Here is a 7,124-nt window from a genome sequence, read left to right as displayed (position 1 = left end):
TTGCAGGAAAGGGCTTGTGGCCTTGGGGCCACGCAACCCCCAAAATATATCCACATGCTTACGTCTGCGTAAGACATAGACGCACTAGCTTCCCTCACAGCCCATGATGGCGGACGTGACTCGGATCAGTTTATTTTTTAAAATTAGTTTAAATAAAGGTTTATTTTAGAGCAGTTTTGGATTTATAGAAACATTGCAAGGTAGTTCAGACCATTCTCCGTATACCCTACATCGAGTTCTGTTATTAACCTTTCATATTGGAACGATGTGTTTACTCCAATTAATGAGACAACGTCGGTACGTGGTTATACGCCAGAGTCCGTACTTCCCCCCTTCCCTAGTGTTTTCTACTGTCCTGCTCCTGCTCTGGGATCCAGGTTACTTTGGTCGTCAGGCAGTTTGTGCTGTTTCCTTCCTTCCAGGAGCCCTAGCACCAGTGGCTTAAGATCACGTCTATTTTTTCCAGTAAGGATGCAGTGACGTGGATTAGATTAGAAAAGCCAGCTGAGACCACGACCCTGAAGCACTGACGCGCCAGGACTCCCATTGCTGTTGGTACTTAGCTCATCATTCCTCGGGGATGGGACGCTCGTGGAGCCAGAGGCGTGTTCCATTCCTTCTCACGCAGGATCCCCAGCCGCGGCCAGCAGAGGACGACCCGGCCAGCCTTTGTATTTGGCTGGCTTAGAGAATGCTTCCATTCCAGTTTCTCTATAAAGGACAGTCCTCCTCCGTTCCTGTAGAATAAAAGAATGACATTCAAATCTGGGTTCTGGGCCTGAGCTCAAGTCCTACTGCACACGGGCCTCTGAGCGCTTGGGAGGACAGTGGCGAGGCTGGGTGTTGGGGAGACGCTGGAGAGCCCCGGTCGGCTCGCCCTCCCAGGGCATGCAGCATGCTGGCGCTCGCAGAGCCTTACTCCGAGATTGGTGTAAAGAGGAAGGTTTTGTCACAGAACCTGTGTTCATCAGTACAGCTAGGTGACTGTTTAACTTGGTGAGGATGGCGGAGACCCTGGGCCTGGTGGGTGATCACAAGGAGAAAGTGCGTCAGGCTGAAGGAAGCCCCGAGGCACACAGAGGCGGTGGCAGGAGCTGGGGTGGCATGGGGACTGGCACCTGCCCTCTGCTGGGAGCCGGCATGGTGGACGCTGCTGACAAGGCAAACTGCTTTTTCTTAGGATTTATCCAGTCGCCATAACTCACAAAACAATGCCTCTTTGGGCAGAAATTTTTCTTAGTAATGGGAATGAGAGCAATAGGGAGAAACGTGTTCTAAATAGTGACACTATCGGAAATGCTTCCTTGCTTCATGCAGCTGTCGGATCTCATTTCTTTTTCTTACAAACCAAATTGATTCAGCATAAAAAGTCATCTATTTGGAAGGAGCCTTCCATCACTGCCGTTCTGAGAAGCTGAATTAGGCAACAACAGTTGTGAGAAATACCTTCAATGCCACGGTCATATCAGTTTTAGCGGGTCTAGCACAGTATTGCAGTGGCTACGCTGTTTCTGTTTTGTTCTGCTGTCTGTGTTATGTTTCAGGACAGGAAATCAAAGGAGGAAAATGGGTCTGAGGACCACATCTGGCTCATGTGCTGAGAAGAGGAGCGCTAAGTCTGGGCATTTGTCCAGATTTTTAGATAAGAGCCAGGTCCTGTGCCTTTCTACGAAATAAGAGTCAGAGTTGATATTTAAAAAGGACTTGACAGTATAAGAAATGTTTGCTTAAATACCCATTTTTACCAAATGGTTGCATTTTCTATAAGACAAAGGCTTTTGTGGGGTCAGGTTGAATTCCTGTTGGAAGACTATTCTGAATGGATTCCTTAGGTTCCTGCCCATCCCATGAGGGGGGCACCAAGTGCTCTTTGTTCTAAACCACCTTTTCAAGGTGTCTGTACAGTAAACGGCACTAGGAGGTGAAGACTGTCTCCCTCGGGGATGCGCTCACAGCTCTGGGAGGCAGCAACAGTGCCTCCCACGGGGAGAAACGCAGGCCCTCCCTGCCTGTTTTAAAAGACTCGGGGGCCCTACACTCAGGGTTCCCTCCTGTGACTCAGCTGTGTGTTCCAGTGTCGCCATCTGGCAAAAGGGGAAAATGCTGAGACTCTGGCAAATAACAAACTGTCCTTCATCTCGACTCGGGTGCCTGGCCTTTCCTACCAGCACCTCGAACCAGTGCCGGGCAGCTCGTGAGCTCGTGAGTAGGTAGACGCCCAGATGCTTCAAGTCAGTGACGACACCTACCTCCATAGGTACGAATGCTATTTAATTGCAAAATATCCCTATATTGTTTATAACCTGCATGATAACAGTTATCACCCCTTTGTACAGAGGGGAAAATCTATTCAGAAAGGTCCAAAGGCACAGAGAGTCTCCAAAGCCATTTAAGCACAGAGGGGAGTGGACCCTCCCACCCTCTACCTGTTGGCATGTCGTGGGCAGGCTGGGTCTAGAGATTGAGAGGGAACAGAAATGTAAATAAAGGGACACGAAGGTTTCCGCTCTGGTGGGCAGGAACTGAGGAATGTCTGTGGCCTCTCTGGGGCTGTGATGTGTGGCCACGGGGAGCTGGCACGCTCCCCTGGGCAGCTCCCTGCCGCCCAGCTATGCCTGGGGACGCGCCAAAAGCAGTTCCCCTGACCAGGGCAGGAGCCTCTCGTGTTTCCAGGTCATGAAGGCCGGGCCCCTCGTGGTTTGCACAAAGTTGCAGGCGCCTGCTTACTACTCCGCCTCTCACTCTGGTTTCTGGTGGAGCCGCGCTCTGGGGAAGCACTAATGTGAAGGGGAACCAGCCCTTCAAAACCTGTTTGGTTTGGCATGTGTCTGTATTCTCGGTGAGCACTGAAAGGAAACAACAAAACCACGCACGGGGCAAAAAACAAACCAAAAAACAAAAACAAGCATGAGGCGAACATTTGTTTTTAATCCAGCTGCTCCAGGAGAGATGTGGACAATGCGTTTGGGACATGACAGAGACCGACCTCCCCAGGGTGGGCGCCCTCCCCGGCGGCCTCAGACAGGAGACCTCGCAGCCAGGGACCAGGCAGCTTACAGACTCTTCTGCCCGGGTCCACAGCTTTCAGGACAGGCATCTTTGCCGAATTTGGGGACTACGCTTGCCTATACCGTGCAGCGGGCAGGAGGAAGTGAAGAGCCCAAAGTGCTGACGCTCCAAGAACACTGGCACGGTTGCCTGGGGCAGGGGTGCAAACCCAGAAGTCTACGGAGCCCGTGGCGCAGAAGCGGGCCAGGTGTGCAAACACTGCAAAAGGAAAGCAGCAGTCCCACGTATGCACGTGGCCTCGGGCACGCGGGGAGCAGCTGGGTGGAAATCTGATGTCCCTCGATGTCTCCAGGACAGGTGCTCCTCAGCTCCAGACGATGGAGCCGTGTAGGCAAGCAGGCCTGGTATCTTCAGGTATGGTCTTTTTATACCAGCTAGGAATCTGGGCTTCGGGGTAAAATTCCACAATGAATCCAGTTAAAAGCAATGATGAAACACGGTGGTTAAAACAAGTGCATGTCTGCTTGCTGGCACCCCCCCCCCCGGTGTAGCGGGACCGAGACGGGGAGTGCTGGCTATTCCACCATGAGCGTCGCCTTGGGCGAAACAGGACCTTTGCAGGTGTAGTTGGGTGGGACGAGGTTGTGTGGCTTAGTCTGGGCCCTAATGTGTAGGAAGAGGGAAATCTGGACACATATGGGGGGAGGGCCACCACACACAGACAGAGGCAGAGGTCGGGGGACACTTCGGCAAACTCAGGAGCCCCAGCAGCACCGGAAGCTGGACCCTGCTGACATCTTGACTTGGGGTGCGGGGCTCTGGGTACTCTGAGATGGTGAGCATCCGTGGGTTTAAGCACACGCCGGGACTTTGCTCCAGCCCCAGGAGCCAGTGTGAGGGGAGGTGGGACTAGAGAACAAAGCACAGTCTGGTGGCACAAGGAGGAGAGAGTGGGCAAGACCAGGGTAGAATCTAGGGCATAGCTGTTGGCAAGCCGTGGCCGGGATACCACGTTTGTGGCCAAAGTGATAGCGTGGAGCTTGGGGTTTCCCAAACTTGGTTCTGTGGTCCACACCTGGGAAACATGCATACTGCACTGTTCTCTTTGAGATTCACGATGATTATTAGCTTATTTAAGGCTCTGAGAAGTCCTGCAGCAAAGAAAATCAGCCATGCAGTGTTTTCCCAGATGATTTGCTCCCAGGCCACACCCTTGCTCAGTGCAGCAGTTTCTGCTCTGCAGACACACTGTTTACAGACACCAAGTCAATCATTTGGGGGAGCAAGTGGAGCAAGAATTTAAGCTGGAGGGCTTTTCATCTGGATATTCTAACTATTGGCCAAAACAAACTAAAAATTAATTGGGCCAACATTACAATTCCAAGTTAGTCAAGGTTTGCTTTGGGAAATACCATTTTCTTTTTTCTGGTTTTTTTTTTTTTAAGATCTTATTTATTTTAGAGAGAGAGAGTGAGCACATGTGCGTGTGAGTGGGGAGAGGGGCAGACGGAGAGGGAGAAAAGCAGACTCCCCGTTGAGCGCAGAGCCTGATTCGGGGCTCGATCTCACGACCCTGAGATCATGACCTGAGCAGAAACCAAGAGTCGGTCACACAACCAACTGCACCACCCAGGCCCCTGAAGGGAATACCATTTTCTTGATGTTGCCCTAGAATTAAAAGAATATCTAATACAGAATTATCTAGGCCACCTTTGGACCCAAGTAAATCCAGTTACAGTGTAGCCTGAAACCCGAGGTGAGTCAGGAAGCTTCGGTACGAAGACAAAGCCTTGAACAAGGTTCTTCTCAGAACAGCTTGGTGTTGGAAGTGCCACAAGCAGGCACCCTGACAGCTCAGAGTTTTCACGACCAACAGATGTACGCATCCGAATTTTGAATGACCGAAGACGTGATGGCCCAAGTCATGTGAAAAGTAGTAACTGCAGGGCTGACAACGTGCCCTATGACCCAGCACGCCTGGCTCACAGAGTTCCCGCTCAGCTAGTTTCTAAAGTGGTCTTTGAGCAAAATACCCCTGACTTAGTCCTGTCATGTGGCCTGTTCCAGGAGAGACCTTCTGAGACAATACAGGGTCTGGAAAACTTTGTCTTGGTGCTTCTTTGAATCCTGGTTTCTGGTGCAAAATTCCTATTTTGTGTACCGTAGGAATGCGTGCGTTCCTTTCTGTCTGAATGGCTCCTCCCAGCACAGCCGCAGGCCCAGGAAGACACATCCCTGCTGGGCTGCTGGGACCCCATCTGTTTACTTCAGGATTTAAAACGAGTTTTACTGTTACGAAGAGTGTTTGGTTTCTGCTGTTATTTCTACTGTCTAGAACATGCCCAAATGCTTTACTCATGCTAATGTTTACAAAATTCATTATATATCTTCCTCAACAACCGATTGTACCCATTCTGCTGAAGAAGGAGACTTCTGGATCTCCATGTTGGTGAAAGCTAGATTTATTGCACCAAAGAAAAGAAAAGCCGCGGGTTGAAAATCCCATTTGTATAGGCGTCAGCACCTACATTCTCTCATAATTCACAAAAAGCTACTGTTTCTCTTAGATGGTGAAAAATATAAAAAGTATGCATTTGCCCAGACAATTGTTTGATTTGGGGCTATGCCTTGTGTACTTAAGGTGATTGATCAATGAAATATGTCCTTCTGAGTTTTGTTTATAATTCTTTGGTCACTGAATTACATGTAATTTCTGAAGTCAGATGGTCACTCATTAGGATGCAAAGCTTGCCTGTTGGTATTAAATGCGGTCTTTCCAGGATCTGATTTGGCAGAGCTACAAAATTACAGTTCTGATGGTTTTTATCCACTTAAAGATTAAACATTTTTGTCAGACAACCCTCTTTTATTTTAGCTTTCTCAAAGTCTGATTTATTTCTGACTCTTCCACTAGCTCTGGTTGGACAAGTATATCTTGCCATTTCTTTGGTATAGCCAGACGTAACTCTCCTTAATTTTTTATATGAATTACAAATAATCTTCCAAAAACCTCAGGAACATATCTTAGTGTTTACTCTTAAGTGTGTCTCACCTTAAAAATCTTGCATTTCATCATTTCACTGCCAAGTAACAGATGATCTTTTCCCATGTATATTCATAATCCAAAACCAATTGTTATTCAAATCCTTCACCATTGCATCAGAAATGCATGCATTCGGTGAACGATTCCTATAATTGAAACTTCATTGAGTTTGTTCCAATATATTTAAATTCAAATAGGAATCACTCTTTAATACCTAATAAACTTTCCATCTCAGGAACTGCAAAAAATTTAATTAATGTCTAAACAATTCTAGTATAAAGGAATGTATGTCTTCATTTAAAAACGAAACCCCAACCATAAAATGTTGAAAGAATAAATACAAGGATGTAAAATGGTAAGTGAGTTGATAATCGCACTAGTTAATGCTTATATGGTACTTGCTACCTGCCAAGCACTGGCCCAAACTCTTTACATATGAATGAGCTCATTCATTCCAGAACTGTAACTTCCCAGGAGCCTGGGAAGCTGGTGCTGGGATGATGACCATTTTACAGAGGAGGCAACTGAGGCACACAGCTTAATCCGCGTGCCAGCTAATAAATGCTGGAGCCAAAATTTGAATCTTGGCAGACTTCAGATTTTCTGTCTTAGCCTTGTCTCATTAAGTAACTCAAAGACTCAAAAGAAGAGAAAGCAAGTGAGAGAGAAAAGGAAAGCTCTCTGCAGACAGCGATATTTGGCAAACGTCTTGGCCACGACCACTCCACGTAGAGGTCTTGTGGATACCAAGTGGGACTCACTGTTTCAACTTGCTTGCAGCCTGACATTTTCTACTCTACTTTCCTTCGCTGAAAAAAATGCTGATTTAGAGCCACTAAATTGGTTTCATGACCCACAACTGGGTTATGACCCACACTTTGAAAACTACCACTCAGGTGGAAACGGATTCAGCATCCAGGGCCATTTAAAAAGGAGAGACATCTGTACAAATTCTGACTTCTTATTCTGAAGATGATGGGCAAAAACTTCAGAATCAATTATTCTAGCATTAAGGTCAATATAAAACAACGCTATGGATTAAACCTGAAATCTGAAAGAGTCCTAACATGTT

Source organism: Ailuropoda melanoleuca, chromosome 14 (genome assembly GCF_002007445.2).
Source record: "Ailuropoda melanoleuca isolate Jingjing chromosome 14, ASM200744v2, whole genome shotgun sequence".
NCBI lineage: Eukaryota > Metazoa > Chordata > Mammalia > Carnivora > Ursidae > Ailuropoda > Ailuropoda melanoleuca.
This window is presented reverse-complemented; position numbering follows the sequence as displayed.